Genomic DNA, 22,306 nt, shown 5'->3' on the forward strand with positions numbered 1-22,306 from the left:
CATGTGGTCAAGTCAGTCAACCTGTTTCCATCAATACGATAATCAATAGTGTCAGAGATGTCTCTGGTATCCTCTACGCTCTCTGCTGTTGCACAGTCTCCCTGACAACCATATTGTTATGAGACCAGCAGTCGACTGGTGGTTCACATTATCAGCTAGCTGCAGTAACATGGAAAAGGTCATGGTAACACACCTGCAAGCTGTAACCTGTTACTTTTTCAATATGTCAGTCAAGAACACTATATCTCCCACACTACACATTTGAAATCGTAAATTTAACACCCTCAGAGTTAAAATTAATCTCAGAGTTGAAGTCTCTTACAGCGTAAAATATTATCAACAGAAAAAGACAAGAGCACTAAGTCAGTGTTCAAAGTTTAGTCATTAGAAACAGTCATGGAGTAACTGGTCAACACTGTGCCAGTGATCAGGAAACACTTCCTTCAATTTCACTAGTGTTGTTGAGTGTGCTACTGATACAGGACACATAGTCCACTGGGATTAACACTGTTAGAGAGAAAAAATATTTTATTATTTTACCTTTGACAAGGGCTTGACATTAAATTTGACAAGGAACAGGGCACTCAAAAAAAGATTTTACAATAATCTTTTACAGTATAAAATACTCCCCAAAATATGAGGGAGCTCATAATTAGCATTATGTTTGTCTAATCATATTTTAAACAAGCACAAGCTAGTATAGATAAGTTAGTTCACAAACATACAATTTATTCAGTGATATGAAGTAATTAATGTTAACATTACTGACAAGGCACAATTTTGCAGACAAAAACCCAGGACACAGCCATGACAGCTCAAACACTGTTTGGAGAAAACAGTTAAAAATTACTATGTGCTCAATCCAAACAGAACGCCCAAATGCCCCAATGTCTAAAGCATCACTCATAGGTGTTGAATAGCATAAACTCTGTGATGTTTAAATGATCAAAATCAGAAATCAACAGTGGCAACAGCATTGAGATAAGGCAATAAAAGGGAGACATTTAGACGCAGTCCAAAAAAGAGCAGGTGTGTTAACAAGTAAGGGATCAAAACAGAAAGAGCAATTAATAATAAGCAGGCACAGCGACCTTAACAGTATATTTTACATCACAGAAAACATCCAATGTATCTTTGTGATCACTGCCACAAGGCTGAGACAATTCAGCATATCCTTCTATCATTCAGGAAATTTGCACAGGAAAGAAATGAAGATACAATTAGAGAAAACAGGGCAGGTAGAGGACAATTTTAAAAGTATATTAGAATGTGGAGGTGGTGTTCATGAAAGGAACTAGTTGCTTAGTTTTTGGACTAAAACTGGTTTAAAAATAAAAAGATGGTTTTAAAATAAATGGACACTGAGCAAGAATAAAAACTGAAGGTGGCAGTAATGCAATATCGTGGAAATCCACTGCAGTGAAACTTCAAAGATGAAGAAGAAGAACAACTCTGGGAAGTTACAGCAACAATATTATGTTTTCTCAATAGAACAGAGCTCATTCTGTCAAAACCAATGCCACAACCTCAATACATCACTCTAAACTGGCCTGACACTAGAAATTTGACTCTGGTGAATTTGCTGTGCTTGGTGAGTCAAAGCAGCAGTGATCTTTCAAGGTAATAGTGTCCCATTATCACTCAATTGTTTATGAGTGAACTTCCCTCTCTACCTGAATTCAAAATTCATTCCCTGTTTTCTGAATCTTGGCCATGCTGACAGCTCAAATTTATCCTTACAAGACATTGATGAATGGTGTTTAACTTCAGAAGAGCTCAAATATCCCTTGGATACTCCTCCACTGATTTATGATGTTCAGTGCACTCTAAGAGATTTTTTTTTTTGTGAAGTGCTGTAATTTACCTTTTGTTGTACCCACTTTACTCAACCTACCTCATCTACCTCTACTTCAGTCAGTGATTTCCTGCTTAGAGCTGGAATGGCTTTCAACAGGGAGTGGGTGTGTATCAACTTATTGCTGTGAGTAGTTCGTGACCAGATTAAAGTTAGTGTGATATTGGGTAGTTTTTGGATGCATTTTGTCTAAAACTTGGAAGCAGTTTTTCTAAATGATTCTTTCTTCCTTTTAGTAAACACAAATATTTACATCAATGGGGTGTTATTTGTTTGTTTTGAGGATTACTGGAGGTAGAAAAACATTTTGGCTGAAAATTGTGTATTTTATCCAAGAAGAGTTGAACTGAGGGCAGCTGGACTAGGCTGTAGATCTTGAAGACATTTCACCTCTCACCTAAGAGGCTTCTTCAGTCCTGACTGGCTGGTGGGCCTCGGTAAGGTCATTACCAAGGCCATCGATGTCACTTGGTTCATTACTATTCCTGGCTGTTGTAACGATAGTCATTAGAGTCTTTGGAGTCACTTGAGGCCAAATGTGAATGGTTGCTAAATCTCCTGTGAAGGGATGAAAGGATAGCATTGTAGGTGAGGGGATAAGTGGTGTCATAGACCTCCTCCTCTGTTGAGGGATGGTTTCTCTACAACAGCCAGGAGCACTAATGAACCAAGTGGCCTTGGTAACCTTGTAGAGGTTACATGCTAACATTTGCTAACTAGCACTAAGGCTGTTGGGAAATTAATTTTTTTGTGGGTATTTGACCATAAATTCAACAACTGATGACGGCACTAGGGGAAATGTGAGGGTATCACCAAAGTCAGTAGGCTTCATCCTCTGGGGACCGTGAATGTACAAATGTTTGTGTGAATCCATCAAGTAGACATTGAGATATTTCATAAGATGACCTGCTGGTGGCACTAGAGGAAGGTTAGGATTGTAAGTCATTAGGATTCATCCTTCTGGGGACCATGAATGTCTGCACTCAATTTCATGGCAATCCATCCAAAAGTTAGAGATATTACACTCAAAACCAGTTGTCAATCTTGTAGTCACACTACTGGAATTTCATCCAGTATTATTCGGTAGTGGTCTGGACCAAAAGTGGTGGACAGACCAACTAGAGGCCAATATTGCTATCCCTGGCTTGCAGCATGTCTCATGAAAACAACAAGTGAACCTGGTGCATCGCTAAGGTCAGGATTCAGCTAGGTCAGCAAGTTTTCTCTTTAACTTATTGATGAAAGTGTCAGTACTGCCAAAAGACTTAAACTTAACTTATACTTACAGAATAATTGTGATGTTCAGTGCAACAAATGCAAACAGTCTCTGTGAGCAATTCCATCTGTTATCTGTCAAAACACACAGACTCATTAAAGGAGAGAATTCTGTGTTTGAAAAGATTAATATATCATATATTTTAATTAGAAAGCTGACTGAGAACACCATATGTTCCTGGTTTTCTAACATTTGTGGATGTGGTGATATGCACCTGTGATGTCTGCTTGTATTAAAAATAAGTGTTTGGTGGAGTGGAGTTTCGGACCTGTCTGTTCATACTGCACAGCGCTATTTTATATTCTTTCATTTTGTAAGAAAATCCTTGTTGATGGTGAATAAATGCTGTCATGACTCATCAAATGATGACCCGATAGGATCAGACGTGTGCTGTATTTATTCACATTTATTCATGACTCGTTTGCTGTCGCCCTGTTCTTCAGGGCAAATCTCTTATGAAATGAACTATTCATTTAATATTCATTTAAACAGAGAGGATTTACTGGATCTTCTAGCAAACAATAATTAAAGCCTGAGACATTTTAGAGAGTCTCATGTGTAGTGACAACATGTGACAGCATTTTATTCAAGCTACTTGTAGCTCATTCAGTTGGAATTGAAAGGATGATGATGTAACATCCTGTCTATAGAAATAAGTAATGTTTATTTTTGGTTGTATGTGTTGTATACAGTTTTTAGTACATTCACAATTAAAATGTCATTGAAATGAATGTTAAAAAAAAACAGAAAATAACTGGAGTCCAAACCACTTAGGTTTAAACATAGGTTTAATAAAAGATTGTGGTTTGGGTTAAAATTAGCTGTTCTTCAAGGTTAAAGAACCTTCACCTTCATGGTTACAATATTAAATGGTCATGGATAAAAGATATAACGCAGATTATCAGTTTCACAAAGGAACTGCAATGTGCTGTGCTAAAGTCTTGTATTTTGTCAACCAATCCATGTGGATTTTGTAGCTCGTTATACAAAGTCACTTGACTTCCTCCTTTGCTCCTGTCGTAATTACTACGAGAAGTTGCCCAACAATAAAATGTAACTATGGGTTGTAATAAGCTGCTTGCGCAGATGACCTGTGGGGTCGGTTTTTACAAGCCAGCCTCGTATTTATGGTAGCAGGATGTTGTGTGAGGGATTGAACCAAAACAAACAACCTGTGCCCACATTCATTGCAATGAAGGAACATGTCACCCAGTGCAATGGTGTGGCTCACTGATATGTTTTTTTGTTTAGTTTTTTTTATCCTCTAAGCTCACAATGCATAGTTATCTATTAGAACACCTCAGCATTTCGTGTTTTAGGCCAGGGGTGCAGAGTCTTGTTCAGTAGTGTCAGTATATGAAGTAAAAAAGAAGACTCTACATGCCATCATTGGCATTTGCTGCTGTTTTACCTTAAATCGTCAATGCTTTTCAAGGACAGACAATTACTCATTCTAGTCAATGTGTCATCACAAATCTATGTTATTACGCAAGTCTTCTTTCTTAATCCACCAGTTCTTTCTGCAGGATTTCAGTCCCTGGACCGACTTGTAATAATTTTGCTGTTTGTTTGTACATCACTTTTTGAGACCAATCCCACTCAGGATTCCTCACACGAATACTGTTATCAACATTTTTCATGATGACTTCTCCCAGAGAAGGAAGAGATAAGGCTTCAATATTTCTCCTGTCCGTTAATCAGACTGAAGCATCCTCTCCCCTTCTCCTCACGCACAGAGGAGGAGAGAGGGGAAGTCATAGGCAATAGCATCTGTAGTTTGCTTTACTGTGGTGTTGCTAATTAGTTAATCCTGATGGTTACCATTAATCTGCTACTGGCATCATTTACAGTTGGCATGCTGCATTGCTCCATAGCTGCATAGTGAATGTGGACTGCACACCCTACATTCTAAATGCAAATTTCCCAAAGGAAAGATATGCAAGAGCTACTGTATAACACCGATCACATTTGTGTGGTGCTTGGGTTGGCTGTTTGGCAGTAAAGCTGATCATATTTTCCCTTTTATGGTCATGCTGTAGTGTGTGGTCAGAAGTATTAGGGCAGTGACACATTTGTTATTGTTTTGGCTCTGCACTCCAGCACTTTGGATTTCATATTAAACAGTGACTATGAGGTTAAAGTGCTGACTACATCTACATCTGACTACATAAGATGAACAGTGTAGGAATCAGGATGGTTTTTATGTGCAGCAGCCCAATTTTTGGCATCATATTTAATATGCAGAGTCAAATTGTTTACAGTTAGTGACTTTCAGAGGTTTATCACCAACATCAGCAGACACTTGTGCTGTGTCCCAATTCCATACAGCAACAAACTGTATACACTATGTACTACATACTCATCTCATTGGTGTACAGTTTTGGAAGTAAAATTTAAGACATCACCATACTGCACCGTTCCATACTAACAGGAAATTAGAAGAGTATATATACCATCAATCAAACTGCAATTTTAGAATGTCGGTTAAATTTTATAAAGTTCTAAATATTTAATACTCATCTACCTGGATCTGCTTTAGCACCATTTGCAATTTATTTTAATTTATTACACAGGCGCAGGTACATCTGGGTCTGAATCATCCATGGGCTTCACCAGCAGAATATCCTCCTTTAAAATATCTGATTTTCTACAATTTAAACATAGTTAACACAGCAGCCCTCTTGCAGATTGGCACATTCTTATTATTATCATTATTATATGTTAGGAGCATAGCAGAAAAAGCTGCTGTGGTGACAAGCTCTGTTAGTTATCTTACAAGATGTTCTGCTATTGTTGTTGTTGTTTGCTCAGAAGGTGCTGCTGACCTTACTTCACCTCCAGACATACTATTCATGTCCTCACTTGCATCTTGCGGATGCCCACAAACACTTAGCATATTATCATTGTTTGTAGGAATGTAAAGCACTCTTGCTGACATGCCCATAGACAAATAACCAGGCATCTATACAGCCAATCACCAGACTAACCCAAGTCATCAGCATCCTATTCACTTTGTGCGCCCTGTATAACTGAGAGGCTTTGCTGAAATTATGGGCAAATTTATCTTTGTGTTTAAGTAATAGTACTTACGTGTATGAAGAGTCTTTTAATTGCTTGTTACCTTTGCTGCACTTCTTGCTTGTTTCAGGAGGATGACTAGCTTGTCCTGTCAAGACATCCTTGGTTGTCTTGTATTTATATATTGGACTGTCCTATTGTATCTTCCTAAAAGCAGAAGGATCACGCATAAAAAGACCTATGAGTGCTTCATTTTCACCCATCGTGGATTTGAACACCCTCAAACCCTTAAAGCTGAAAGTCAGCAGCTTTGCCCTCATTGTTGTTGTTTCATTTCAAATGCAATGGCTGGAGTAGAGCCAAAACAATAAAAAATTACATAAACAGAAAGTATTAGGACAGCGTAACACTTTGGGGACAGTCAATGTCAGACGCCAAACAAACTGTGCGGGGCCTGTGTGCCGTCTCTCCTCTCTATCATATTACGATGCGATGACAAGACCGCAGGAAGCAGTTCCTATGAAATATTTTTCAGAAATTACAGACAGACTTTAGCTTGGCATTAACGATTTGATGCCAGCTGGTGAAGACACAGTGTGTCTGTGTGGCACGGACCTTGTCGACAGTTAGGGTTGACAAGTTCCCGGAATCAGCCTAAAAGTTTCACAGCATCTGTGACTTCCTCTGTCCGTAGAGAATTTGCCATGGGTGATTGCTTTAGCAGCAGCATTAACAGACATCACTGCCCCCCCCCCCCCATGGCGCTATAAGCTTCCTTTGATGCAAATATTCACTGAGCACATGAAGGAAATCCATTTTCTCTCACACAGACCCCATACTGACACATCGTGGAAAACTAAAGAGACTTGCTCTTCCCACGAGAGGCTCAGTTCAGGAGGGAGAGAACAGGCAGACATGACCTCAGCTCTGCTTTGCAATAGCCTGGGGATCCTGTCAACATAAATTGTAACAAAGACACTGGTAGCTTCAAACCAGCTTTATACTTTTGTCACCACCCTGAAAAATATGCACAACAGTAGGAGGTTCAATCCAGACTGTTCTGAAAGTTGATTGTGGGTACTCCACTCCTTCAAAACCTTGTAATCCTGAATCCTTCTGAAAATTGATGTCTTTTTTCATCTTTGAGGAAACTCCAGTGGAAGTTTAAGTCACATGCTTCATGTACATCACGATTTATTATCAAAATCTGTTTCCACTGCATTTTCATTTTATTGATACACCAACTTTTCCACTTCAGCCCAGTGTGAAACGATGTCCACTCAAATTGCTTAAATTGAAAATGAGCAAAGCAGGTTGGTGAATGACTTGATATTTTCAATACCAACATCAACAAGATAAATAACTTCATGAACTCATCGTGCTCATGCGGTAGTGTGTTACCATTTTTAAGCTTTTAAGTATAGTTAATAAAATTGGAAAAGTTCTTTAAGTCTCCTCCTGCTTTGTACAGATAACACAGAAACAACAACAGTAATTAATAAATCTGCTAAGTCAATTCAGACCTCCCTATAGTAATTCCATATTGTTACAGTGGAGCTCTGTAGTGTGTAAATCAAATACAATTAGGTTTATTTGTCCTGTGGGGGCTCTTCTACACATAACCCCAGGCATTACGCAAGATGCACAGTCTGATTGTGTGGGTGAGGATAAGAGCACCCAGCAGAGCTGTGTTAATTATGAACTCCCAAGGACATGTGAGGTGGATATCCCACTGTGGCCCCACTCAGGCACCTGCTGTGTTCCTTTTTTTTAAAAAAAAGAGTTTATAGAGTTTTTATATTTCTTACCACAGCAGGACCGCTAAAACCAACCTATATCCATCAAATCATGACAAGGATTTACTTAAGGGGACGATGTACTTTAGCTTGAAACATTGACCAAGATTATCAACAGAATGTAAAGAATAACTTAAGTTCTTACGTTATGTCAAAGAGATTCAGGTATTGAGTTGCAGAGATATCTACTGGAGTTAGAATGCAAAGCTAATCAATAATTTAGATTATGGTGCTCATATCAAATCATAAAGGATCAAATGAAAAGACGTGTAAGACAGGGAAATAAAGCAATTCTGTCAAAAGGACAAACAGAAAAAAATATATAGTTACAAACTGTACTGTTACAAATTATATTTCACGTGAATCTACCTGCATACACACATAAATATACACAAATCCAAATGTATCCAAATTGAATAAGATGATTTAAGAAAAAGCTTACAATGAAAATACATTTTCAGAAATAAATTAAGAGGGGAAAAAGCGATTTAAAAGTCTTTTGAAAGTCATATTTAATTAAGACTAAAAGGAGGAAACATTTACATCACCTTGTCTGTTTCTCTGCCATCCACCTGGATGAAATCACCCAGCTTGTGTCATCAGCTGTTGAATCCATACATAGCATCAGGCTTTCACCACCATTTTCAACTGAAATGGGTGTTGAGTTCTTTCTTGTTCAGATAGCCTTCAGAGCTATTAAGTACAGTAGCTAATGTTATCAGATATGCTAGCCAAATGACTGACAGCACCTGATTTTTCAGTTGCCTAGTGACAGTAAAGCTTCTGTCAGAGCAGGTTTCTAAAAAGTAAAGCAATTATGTGCACTTCTAATTTTCTCAGTGTTTCCTAAAGTGATTGAGCGCTAAGAATTCTACGAATGAAATAAAACACTGAAAAGATAGAGGTTGGTAATGCATCTCATTGTAATTTACAACAGAAGGAAATGAGAACTACTGTCACACCAAAATGTATGTAAATGCACTCACACCTGCATTTGTTGGGTCATATACAACACAAGAGTGCATTGCATTAAAGACAAAACAGCTGCTGATTTGCATCTAGTTACATATTTAAGCTTTCTTGCCTTTCTAAGCTTTCTAAACATTCTAGTTCCACATTTAGAAGTGTCAAAAACAGCAAGCATGTGTTTTACTGCTATCATTGTACAACTGAAGAAAAAAACAAGATTATTATCATTTAGATCTGTAGTCTTCCCAATTTCCCAGTTTTTTGTTTTTTCAGTTCTTTGGTTTTGTCATCAAAAATATGTTTAAACCACTCATTTGTACCTTCAGATCCATTGTTTATTCACACAGCAAAAATGCTTTATTATTCTCATTTATAACTGCTCACTGTTCATAAAAACCCTGTTGGATGCCCTTGAGCTTCTTCATCAGCAGTACCTGATGTACTTGATTGCTCCACTGGTTCGAGAACATGAGGATCACACAAATTAAATTCATTCATGTGGTACGACAATGGCTGACACCATTTCATTTCAGTGGGCCGCTAATGCCACCTTTCAGGACCCATGTTCCATTTCAGAGCGTTTTCTGTGCTCAGGGGAAACAAAGTCACCTCCTCTTCAGGTAATAAGCAACACCTTGAAAATGTAATTAACCATCAAGACTGAATGTGAAGTTGCTTGTGAGAACTCTGCTGTCAGCTCTGTTGCACGAGTGCAAATCCTGAAAGTGTACTACTAATTATTTTCACACTACAATATAATCTATAGAAAAGTCTAAAGGTAGGAATTGAGTGGAATGCTATCCCTATCATCCAGCATTGTTTTCATATAATATTAGTTTTTTTGGAAGTAAACTATTTCCAGTCCAAGAACTATAATAATCATAATAATTCTAAACTTCACTGTTGCCTATGAAGTTGGAATAAAATACATTTTACCTCTACTTTTGAAATGATTGTGACGATGTGATTTATTCTTCACACCGACCAGACAACAGAAAAACAAGAAAGGGACATGTCCAGTTACGCCCAGACATGTCCTTGAACCTGGGCACAGCCTACAATATAAAAAATGATGTACAGTTGGTAAAATTCAGTTGTTTCCACAGGACAACTCAGGCTTTTGAACTCTGTATTGAAGAATAAAGCTCTCTGGACTCAACCTCCCTGGTCTCCAGTGCTTAGACTTGACTCTGTGTTCTTTAAAAAGAAGAGTTGAATACTTAGAGAGTGAATGGTGTGGTCACTTGGGCAGAGTGGGACTCAGTCTTCAACTGGCCCTTGACTGGGTCTACAGCCTGACCTGAAATATCCACAGATGTTTTATAGAAGCATTCAGTATGCATAGTATGCAGTATCCCTGTAATATTGATGAAAAGTCTAATCCAGGCGTGCCCTGGTGGTCCAGGGGTTAAGCTGTCAGGTATGAATCACACTGTCCCATCTCCCTTTGATGCATGTCATTCCCCATCTCCCTCTTCCCACACTTCCTGTCGTCTCTCCACTGTCATCTGCCATCTAACAAAGGCATGCAATCCCAAATATAAAATGACCTTTAAAAAGAAAATACGTAATCGTTCACCAGTATGTTTTACTGAAATTGGTAACGTTATTATTATTATTATTTTACTTGTAGTCCACTATAAATCAGAGGGAAATACTGAACTTTTTACACCATTTAATTTTTCTGATGAATATATATACAGTGTACTTGACAGATTAGGATTACAGAGGTCTACAGAGGTCTGGTAAACTTGCTTCTTTCTAATTCCACACCCCCAGATTTTTTTACATTTTCATACTTGAAGTCTTCAGACCCAACCAACGCTGCCACAATGGATTTATCAGATTTCATACAGCTCCCGCTGGGCCCACAAAAACTTTTTTCCACATATGAAGTGGTACACCCCAAGACCTGTAAGATTTGATGTGTAAAGTCTACAGAGTTTTTAAGTAACATTCTGAACTGTGACTTCTAGTTGCAATAGACTCATTTTATATTCTAGTATTCCTACATTCATATAAAGGATCAAAATACTTTTTCCACCACCAGCCTTATCACTTAAAAAAATCAAAAACATGTTAGTATCCTTGAATTTTTTGCTCTCATAGGTCATGCTGGGTCTCCACAGTAATCTCCAGGAACTCCTCCAGGTTAGCTTTATGCAGTGGCTTTACTATCTGACATATACATATTTCATTATGACTTATTATTATACAGTGTGATAACTCAGCTCCTCTACAGTTCTATATCACTTGTAACACTGGTCCTGCACTGCAGTCCTTTTTTTTCTGTGCTCCACCAACTATTGCTCTCTTCTGAGCTTTTAGTTTTCTCTCCACTGCTTCCACCTTCTTCCTTATCAATAGGACGCAGCTGAAGTTAAGACAGCGTCTTTCACATAATTCTATGGCAATCCTCACCAGCAGTGATAAGCTTAGGAAGCAGATGCAGCTTGTGAGCTAACTTTTTGATTCACCTCACTGGAGGATGCCTAACAGGATATGTCTTAGCAAAGCTTATGTCCAGTCATTTCTACAGAATTTATGAGGTAAACAGTTTTTTTTTTACATTCTCACTCATGCTTCATCATATATGAATGAAATGAAGCCAAGCTCCCATATTTGCATTGCAAATAAAAAGAGTGTTGTGTAATACTATTGTCACATGAAAAGTACAGAAGGCTGAAAATAAAAGATTTTCATTATGATTTAATGGCTCCATTCTGGTAAAACCATCATTGCAGGTGTGAGGAGACAATGAGACTTTTGGAGACAGCTTCTTTCATTCTTTCCTGGATTTGTTTGAGTTAAAATAATGTCATTAGGATGAGTCAGGCTTTCACTCAATGCACACGGAAGAGAACATGCTTTTTAGAAAGTACTCACATCAGGGGACATGACCATAATGGCAGTCTAGGAGCATTTGTACCACACTGATACACTGAATTAGGCATTAGACTGTAATTCATTTTTGTTTATTTGGCTTTTGAAAATTTTTATTTATGACTCCACGAGAAAGCCATTTGGTGTCCATTTTCTCAGCAGTCTCACGTAACCATGTTTAGGTGCACTCCAGCAATTTGGCTGACAATAAAAATGGACTAAAGTATGATCGAATTTCACACAGGACTTTGCAGGACTTGTCATTATCCCCATCACACTGTTTTACCTTTCAGAATGAAAAACAGCACTAATAAGAAGCTGGTCCATCGCTCGCAGATACTTTACTTATATCTATTCTATTGTTCTGTATGACAAGAGTTTGGAATAATGCTGAGAAAATACTCTGAGCAAAAGCCAGGATCTGTGATCAACATTCTAAGTTGCAGATTGCCAGCAACAGTAGCAGGATATGGTGTGTATGTATAATTATTTCCTCTAGTCATCAAGCCATTCTGGCACTCATGAGTGCATAACATCACTGATGAAAGGCTATAACATGGAGCGACAACAGAAGTGGCACTAGCTGCTCTTGCAAAATGAGCAGTGAAGCCTCAGAGCAATGTGTTGTAAGTTTGAATCCAGTGACTTGCTGCATGCCTGTGTGCCTATATTTTCCAGTATGTCTACGTTTAAATGCAGCAGTGCAACCTGAAATGAATCCTACCAGAATTGTCTTTGCTCCATTTCCTTTAATACCCTGCATCATAGCTAAAGTGTTTAAAAATGAATATCCTCTGCATTTAAGACGTTTGTGTTCCAGAGAGGCAGTGTTATTGTTGGAATTTTTGAAATTGGAAGATTTTTCTTTTCCGCTTGACACTCACTATTGATTTCAGGACTCAGGTATCCTTCAAAAGTCTGAAACACCCATGAACAATTTCACAGTATGATTATATGAATGTGGCTGATGGCAACAAAAAAATGAACTAATACTTGAGCTGAAACAAAGGTCAGACCATTTTTTTCATATATGTTTTTCTCCCTTTGCTCTTTCTGAATGCCAATGTCCACAGCACATTTGTCCACAGATTTTTAAAGACAGCACATTTCTTGTAAAGCATAACAGAGGAAGGTGTGTGTGTGTTTGGCATTCACTACATGATCATATTATTATCTTACCATTTTCAGCGGTGCAGCTCTAGGGGTGGCAATGTCTGTCAGCCAGGCAGAATCCTTACTTTGTACTTTACTTTGGTTTATGGCTAAATGCCTGAAAAATTAATGACACTCCCATCTGTTTCAGCTGTACTTTGTGTTTTTTGCTAATTGGAAAATGTTAGCATGCCAACATGATAAACTAAGATGGTGCACATGGAAAACATTATACCTGCTTAACATCAGCATATAAGTATTGTTATTTTGAGCATGTTACCATGCAGTTGTTAGCATTTAGGTCAATGTACAGGTTTGGGTCACCAGCAAGGCTTTAGACTCTTTCTTAATCTTTTTTAATTTTACTTTACAAAATTATTTTTGTATTTGTTTGATAAAGGTTAAACAGAGAACCATATTGTAAGTGTGCCTTACACAGCAGTTCAGCTGCAATTCTTTTAAATAAGTCCTGTGTTGAGGATAACACATGCACGGCACAGTGGTAATGTTGCAATCCTTCAAAAAGGATGTTGATAAAAAGCAGCATAAAACAGTGGGAGAAGAAAAAGATTTATGTATAGAATGAGCTACAGGTGTAAATCATTCATTCCCCTTACAACAAAGCCATGGATGAGAGCCACCCCCTTGGCCCGCAGTCTCACATGTACATGTCTTGCATGCACAGGGGTGCATGCTGGGAGATGGGGTGGCTCACACACACACCCCCCAGCCACCCCCTTGGCCCGCGGTCTCAGGGGTGCATGCTGTGGTTTAAATGAATGCAAGGACATGCAGCTACACTGAGAGTCTTGTCCTAGAGAAGCCTTCCTCACAAACACAGTTTGAGGCCTGGGTGAGCTAAGCTCCAATAATTTCAGCATTCATTCCTCTCAGCTATAATAACACCATTTCCTCTCCCTCAGTCTCTACATTAATTTGCATTCTTCTGTTTGAAGACTTTTGTTGAGGATCATTGTGGCTCCTGATGGAGCTCTGTAATTAAGACAGAGGAATCAGTGCGCCTATTGACACACTTTGTGTTATCTTTGTTGTTCAGATAAGTGGCCAATATAACGGAAATAAAAGCCTATTTGTTTATTCGGGTTCCTTCCAGTGTAGCACAAAATTGTACAATCATGGGTCAAACAATCTATTTTTCAGCATGATGTAAGGACAAGGCGGACAGGTTATTAAAGATAGATATCGAGTAAATAAACCTGTCTTTATTTCCATCACCAAATAAAAATGATACGGCTTCAATAATGAGACAAGAAAATGGTTCTGTAATTCCACGGAGGGCTGGGAATCCATCAAATTACTTTTCCCCAGTGTGCATCACTTTTACTGTCCCTGAGCTGCTGCTGGAACCAGAACAAAACACCCATTTACTGCAAACACACACACACACACACACACACACACACACACACACACACACACACACACACACACACACACACAAACACAAACACAAACACACAAACTAAATGATGCAGAAACATGTCCACATGTTGAACCAACCATATTACTGGAATCTTAACATACCATCATATGGTTGGACATGAATACAGGCAGTGATTTAGCTCCATCCAACTTAACTTCCTCCAAAACAGGAAAACTTTACAGAAACACTGTAAAATTGGCACCTCTCTTTTTTCACAACTCTTTTAAGATGAGTTTATTTTCAGTTTAACCAGAAAAAAAATGGCTGCCACAGTTACATCTGTGGCATAAAGTATTTTCTCAAATTGACTTCAGAAAAATTCGAAAGATGTTTGAATTGCTCATCTGTCAAAAACCTCACTGGTCACCCTGCAATTTATTTCTTTCAAATACATTTTCAAGCTTAAACACAAATGAGCAAATGACTCTGGAGCCACAGGACACAGGTTATAAATTATCTTCAGCAGCAACATCAGCTGAAGTGATGGGACTGGGTCACTGTCATGCTCATGTTTTCATGTGTAGAAATGGATTATTAGTTGTCACCAGAGCAGGATCTTGATTTTTCGGCATGTGTGCAGCTTGTGGACAGGGATTGTCCTTCAATGGGAAATATGAATGTCACTCATGCATACATGTATGAGGGAAGGATCATTCAAATACAGAATAATTAAAAAGTGCAAGTCAAGAAAAGTGAAAACGTAAAAGCAACAAGTAAATGAAATAAGATGCCTTTAGCCTGAAGTTAGTTTGGCTTTCCTCCTGCCTCTGCTCCTCTTCAGGGCCTCCAGCTGCTTTGTGCTGCTATGTGTCCGGTAAAGACTGATGTTAGTGGACTGGGTGTTCTCCCTGCAGGCATAGAAGCACAGATGTAGCCATGTTAGTCCAAAGCCTATTTAATATTTGACCCAAGGGTATGCCTTCTCAGGGTTTGTGACTACTGGAAGAGAGCTGCTGTTTAGCTGAGGGTGTTGTGGGAAGGAGAGCAGAGGACATCTTGATGTCTTTATTCTTCTCTGGGAGGAAATGGATGTAGCACATTAAAATTTGATGTCTGTGCTGGCATGTTTGAGAGTGTAAGCTGCAAAGGCTTAGTCTTATGATGCTTTCAGACAGTGAGCACCTACCACTGCATCTGCTACCCAGCATTGTTGTCGTCAGCAAGCACAGCTCTGCTGGCGACTGGCTACATCTGATGATCCTATGATCCTACCAACAACTGTGCCAGGGTTTCCCAAGCCTGGGGCCACAGATCATCTGCCACCAGACACAAAAAGCTTAAGAATTATAGGCAAGCCTTTATAATACAGCTTGCAATTTACAGGGTGATTCTGCTGAGACTACAGAGAACAAGGGAGCAACAAATACATCTATACATCTACACATCTGCATACTGCAGTCTGAAGAAATTTATATCACTTCTTCCCTGTGCTTGTGGCGTGCGTGTACATCCTCGCACTGGTAGAACAGACATAATCAGTACGAGCACCCACATGTGAAAACACTGCTCTGTAACACTGACAGTAGTTAAAAAGTCAATATGTACTTTTAAGTGTTTAGATGTGTCTTTGTGCACATCTGTTTAGCATTACAGAAACCGTATATGCACAAAATGTTGTTTAGATTACCAGCATTAATTTAAGTTGGGTATTGCGTTTAATCACCTTCAGTTCACTCTGTTCATTGCAAAAGAAGGAGACAATTGTGAAGCTGTCATTTGATTGTAAATGTGTATGTTTTTTCTTTCCCCCAAGAGCGGTGTCACACCTCTACATTACACTCTGCAGGGATTCTGGCTGGCTGCCATCTGGTGTGAGTTTTATGACATCCTTTCCTCATTTTAACTAACAACCAAAGATGATTGCTGTCACATTTTCAGCAAAACTATAAAGTGAGAAAAAAATACAGCTTCTATCCCAGTCTGACTGACAGTGTGACTTCCACTCACTCTGGTCCTGCTGCGTGAAGCGGTGCATTAAATTATGCCAAGAGAGATTATAATCCAAGTCTGTGTTCATCATGAACACAACCAGTCATTGCTGTGTCTGCCACAGTGTAAACATGCATAAGCAGCAGACAACACAAAGAATCTGGTTAAAATGAGCAGAGAAACTTTGCCAGGGCAAAATCCCAACAGAGTGAGGCAGAAAGAGAAATCCTGCTGCCAAACATTTGTTGTGTCTGCGATCAATTGGACCAACTCCTCACAGAATGCAGTCCTCCTTTTTTCTTTTTTTTTTTTCAAAACGGCTGCTGAAAAACCAATCTGGGAGAAAAAAAAAATCAGGACTTTGCCATCATTCCAGAGTTTCATGCACCATGGGTGCTGCACTGCACAGTCCAAAGTGACTGAAGGCTAATGATGCAAAATGCAGCAGTATTAACCCCCATTTATGTTTCTAATCTTGGGCAGGCTGAGCACAGCAAGTAGTTTATAAGTTTCTAGACAGACAGCAGCTGAGTATTGAGAAGCTTTTAGTATTGTTCAGGCTTTATCACAATATAGTATCACTGTCGTCATCATCATCCTTGATCATCATCATCAGTAGTGAGAAAATGTTTTCTTCAAATGAAATTAGTTCCTTCAAAGTAGGAAACAGAGGATAGATTTGATGACATTCAATCAATTTGTACATCGAGAGAAAATTCTTTAACTAAAATTTTTGATAATTGATAAGTCGTTTTAAAATCCAGCTGCTCAACACTGACAACTTTTCATTCGGTTTCAGACTCTTGGTGAAAAGAAAACAAGCAGTGTGAAGACACTTTAAGTCTCTTGGAGACTGTGAAATGAATTTTCACTGCAATTTTCTGAAATTTCATAGACTAAACGATAACGATTAATCAATATGATTAATCAATAACTAAAAAATAGTGTTAGTTGTAGCTCTACAGACGGCAGCACGTTTACAGCGTGTGGTACAGAACACATCTCGATGCACTGGACCATCAGGACGCCCGGCGACAACATCTTGACATGAACTCTTTTCTCTTCCAGTGAAGAGAATATCCGAGAGAGCTCCATTAATGCTCCAAGGGTGAAAATACTTCTGAGCAAGCTGTTTAGCAGTCATGGCCTGGCACACACAGCTGAGTGCAAAGAGTGGGCACAGATTAGGGCCTTGGCAGGGCGCAACCTTTGTCTTGTCAATTTGGCTAAGAATGCTGACACTGCATACTCCAGCTAGTTCAGCAAGACTGGGATACTGTGACCTTACTTACACAATGACGCATCAAACTTCACACCGAGAAGGCAATGATATGGCAGACGTTGCTCTTTAAACTCTTCATCTTCAGTTAAACAAACTAATGTAAGGGAGCTCATTAGAGTTGGCTAAGCATATTTGTTGTGATCTGTTATGCAGTTTAGTCTGTAAGTATTTGGACAGACACATTTTTGTCGTGTTGGCTCCGTACTTCTGTAAAAGGCATCTGAAATAAAACAAGGACTTGAAAGTTGAAAATATCAGCTTTGAGCTTTAATATGAGGGGCTACAGATCGAAACCTTGTCTTTGCCTTACTGTAGTGTTCAAATATTGGACTGTATATAAAAAGCTCTTTGAAGACCCGCCCCCCCAAAACACCCTTGTTAAAGTGTTGAAAATCAGCACTTTAACATCATCATTATTGTTTCAAATCCAATGTGCTATGGTGGAAGAACCAAAACATCATCAAACGTGCCGCCCTCCAAACACTCACCGACTGCACCGTAGATGATAATAATGTATAAAGTGTAATATTTAAGGTTTTTCTCACATATCTCACTCCACCACAGGTGTGGACAAGGACATCTCCTAATCTTTTTTTTTCTCTCTGTTTGTGGAACAACTGTGCTAAATTCAACCAATTTTCCCTCAATAAACAGCATAAGACAGATGGAGTGCTTTCATCCAGTCAGCAAATCATGTTGGGCAAGATTGATGTTCTCTCGCTTTCTTTCTCTCTCACTCACGCACTCACACAAATTCCCTTTCTCATCTCTCTTCCAGTGTTTGTGTGTGTGTGTGTGTGTGTGTGTGTGGTCAGCAGCAGGCTCTCTAAATTGGCAATACAGTGAGAACTCCGCCACTCCAGTCCACAGCCTTCTTCTAATCATCACATGGTTGAAACACAGAATGAATATAGACACAGTAAAATGTGCGGTGTGAGACTGACTGCCACTGCCCTGCTTCTTGTAGTTGTAAATGAGGCTTTCATTGCAAAGGACCGTTTAATGAACTGAAAGAAAAAGGGTCATTGTGGATTGAAAAAGTGAGTCAAAGTACCTCCTGACAAAATATCAATGCACCAATATTGCAATTAAGATAAAGAAACTTCAGCTACAGAAAAAGAGCTGTTTAGCTTGGCTGAAAGAGCAAACACTGTCCTCTTCTTTATTTGTTTTAAAATTAGAACAACTGTCTGTGGATTTCACAGTTCCCACAGATTCTGCTTTGTACTGTATATCCAGTTCATTGTTGTGGAAGGTACTCTAAGTAATTGCTGTAAAATCCTTCTTGTTCCACTGTATTTTGGTGACAGCTTGTCGATGAACCCTGAGGCTTCCTCCTTTAGCTGCAGGCATTTATGATCCACACTAGTCTTCCACAGCGTGAGCTTGGCAGCAAATTCTATTGAGGTCAAAAATCTTCCACTGTCAGTTGTGCACTGGCTGTGCTTTTCTGGTGAATGTAAGACATAATGGTCCACAGAGAGTTTTACACAAAACACTGGAACATCACCGGAGGAAACAAAAAAAGCAGCGGTTTTACAATGTGACGAGGGTCCATAGAAAACATGACTACCATTTCTTCCTTTGATCTAAACATGGCTCAGAATTTGGATTATTAAATAGGAGGATTCGTTGTCAGTTTCAACACACTGCCCTGTAAAGCCACAAAAATATTAGAGTTGCTTTGTCTCCCACAGCTCTGCAAAAGGCCAGTTCAATCCAAACAATGAAACCAGCTATTTTCCGAGCAGTCTCACGCGATAAAGATTACGGCATCACCAGATGGTGGAGCACTGATTTTAAAGAGGACACAAGGTCATGGCTTAAGGGAAATGTTTGTAAATATTTGCAGTGGTATAATTAATATTGCTATGCATTTATTAGGAATAAGCACATGTCATTTTCAAAGCACAATGAAAACAACCTCCATGTGTAATTAGTTTCAACTTATTCTGAGTGGTGAATGTGACCCCTGCAGGTCACTACAGCTACAGTTTGAGCTATTTGTTATTAGCAAGATATCATTAGGAAATCACTCACTTCCAAATATAAACTCAGAGAAAAAAATTCACAAGAATTCTGCAATTTACACCAGAAAAAAAAGCTGATTCTTTCCCTGAGGGAGACAATTAGCAGAAGCACAATCCCCCATTTCATCTCAGAAGAATCTCCTCTTAATCTCAGCAGCATTTTCCACCAGTGCCTCTGCTGTGGCTTAATTCACATTCTGAGCAGTGCAGATCTATCGCTGGCTGGCTTTCTTGTGAAAACTTCAATATGGATCTGGGTTTTTGACTGGCTTTGTACTTTGGAAGGTCACCTACAGGTTGAGACCAGCAGTGTTTGAAAAGAAAACCTTAGTTAACTTACAGCCATTATTACACTGTCTTATTCTCAAGTAAAATCCCTGTGGTCGTTTTGACATGAGGGAATTTCCAAGCTGACAGTTAAAACAAAAAGCACTGCGAGTCCAAAATTTGGTGGTGAAGAAATTTTACATATTTTACATGTTTTTTTAATGGACTGAGCAATGAGAGAAAGTAGGCTGTCACGTGTCTTACTTGGGAATGGGTGGACAACTAACCTCAGATTAAAGGTGCAGTAACTGTTTTTTTAAAGCCCCAAATAGTTCCCAAAATCCCCAAATCTCCTCCCTGTTTATATTTTTGAATCCTGAGCTGCGCCCAGTTTTTGAAAACTTCAACAGTAAATTCAGAGAAACTGTTGTTCTTTAGGGCCACTACAACAAAAACAGGAAGTGTATCCATAAACAAGTGGATTATGAGGTCAGCCTTGGTAACCTCCCATAATCCAATGCAGCATCACCACTAACATTTGTATCTGACCGTGTTCCTCAAATTTAGAACAGAGGCTTTGCACAGAACTGGGTCTTGATTTAGGCTAATCTTTGGGCAGACAACCCAGTATTTCTTTGATCTGAATCTCTGAAGAGAAACATTGCCAATAGTCAGTGGCAACTCTTTCCAACACAACATAAACCCTGAAGTTTAAAAAAAAAAAAACCACTGTGCAGCAGTGCAAATGATGCTGGTGTCATGCTGGGAAAAGGACCAGTGCTCAATTCCCCCAAGCTTAGGAGAAACAGATAAAGCCAGTGAAAAGGTTTTGTGTCAGGCTCTATTAATCCATGGCTGCGCTTAAGAGCTGACTGTTAAATCATCGGTGAGTGTGCAGTAAGGTAGCTTTGTGCTGATGTTGCACCTCATTCTACAGATGGGAATACACCACTACAAGTGAAGCTTGTTTCAGTTCCCAATTTGAGTCTAAGAAACTGTGCTGTTTTTTTTTTTTATGCTCCAACTTCAGCAACAAAGTCTCAGCCACAATTTCCCCCAGTCCCCTGAATGACAGCAGATTTCTGTGATTTACTGGAGGTAACACCTCACTGTTGTTTGAATGTTATGTTCAATTAATGTGTCTTCAAAGCATAAATAGAATTTCTGTGGCTCAGCTATGATATTGACGTGTAGATTGCTCAGATTGTCATACATGCAAATACATTCGCCCTTTCAACACAATTGAAACAGGAAAAGAGGGTTTATTCATCAACAGTTTTGTGGCATGTATGTATTGGAGGTCAGAGGTCAAAGGTCAAGGCCACTGTGATCTTGTATAAGTTTTGCTTGTGAACATCCAACACTAACCTTCCCAAACATTGCCATTATCACTACAAAACACCCATAACCTCTACCTCTACATCTAACCCTAACCCTAACCCTACTACAAACAGGTACTTGTTTTAGTTAGCCTACTTGTTACTAGTTTTATTTTGTAATCAGGTTACTCTGGTTTTGGTTCTTGAGTTTTGGTCAGTATTTCTTGTTTGAGTTTGAAATCCTGATTCTTGTGTACCTGTTCCTGTTTTTGTTAGTATTTCTTGTTTTATTTTAAAGCCCCGTTTCTTGTGAATCTGTTCCTAGTCTAGTTACTTGTCTTTGTTTCCCACCTTTGTTGATTGTCTGCCCCGCCCTAATGGGAATCACCTGTGGCCAATTACCCTCTGTGCATATAAGTCTTGTTGATCCCCTATCTCTTTGTCAGATTGTCTGTTGTTAAGCCTGAGTCTGTGTTCTTGCTCCAGTCTGTTCGCGCTGTGGTTATGTCCCAGTTTATACTTGCTGTCGTCATCCCTGCGCTTGTCCCTGTGTTCCTGAGCTCCTGTATGCACCTTTGATCCTGCCTGTGTTTGTCTCCTGGGTCGACCGTCGTGTTTCCCCATTGGACTTACCTTTGTGCCTGGTTTGCCCCCCCCCCACCCGAGTGAAGACCTTTTTAGTTTTTGCCTTGCGTTTGTGTTTCTGGTGTTTTTCCCCACTGTGGATGATTTTAAGTTGCCTGAGTTTTTTGTTTCTTATGCCAGAGATTTTGAGTTTAATAAAGGACATAATCATTATCCATCTGGCTACTGGTGTCTGCATTTGGATCCTTCCCCTGTGTTCTTGGCTGCAACCCTCATAACGACTAGTGAGTATAGGTTACATAGGGAGCAGGGAATGAGATGACGATGGAATGATTTTGGACACAGCCATAGCCAAGTCCTCTGTGCCACAGACTATTAACAACACATCTCTTGCCGTGTTCCTTCATTATGATGAACATGGGCACTGTGTGTGCTCCAAATGTAAAAAAAAAAAAAAAATTAAAAATACATACTCCACAGCTAAAAATAGTCCACAACCAT

The sequence above is a fragment of the Toxotes jaculatrix genome, chromosome 4, assembly GCF_017976425.1.
Source record: "Toxotes jaculatrix isolate fToxJac2 chromosome 4, fToxJac2.pri, whole genome shotgun sequence".
In the NCBI taxonomy this organism is placed as follows: domain Eukaryota; kingdom Metazoa; phylum Chordata; class Actinopteri; family Toxotidae; genus Toxotes; species Toxotes jaculatrix.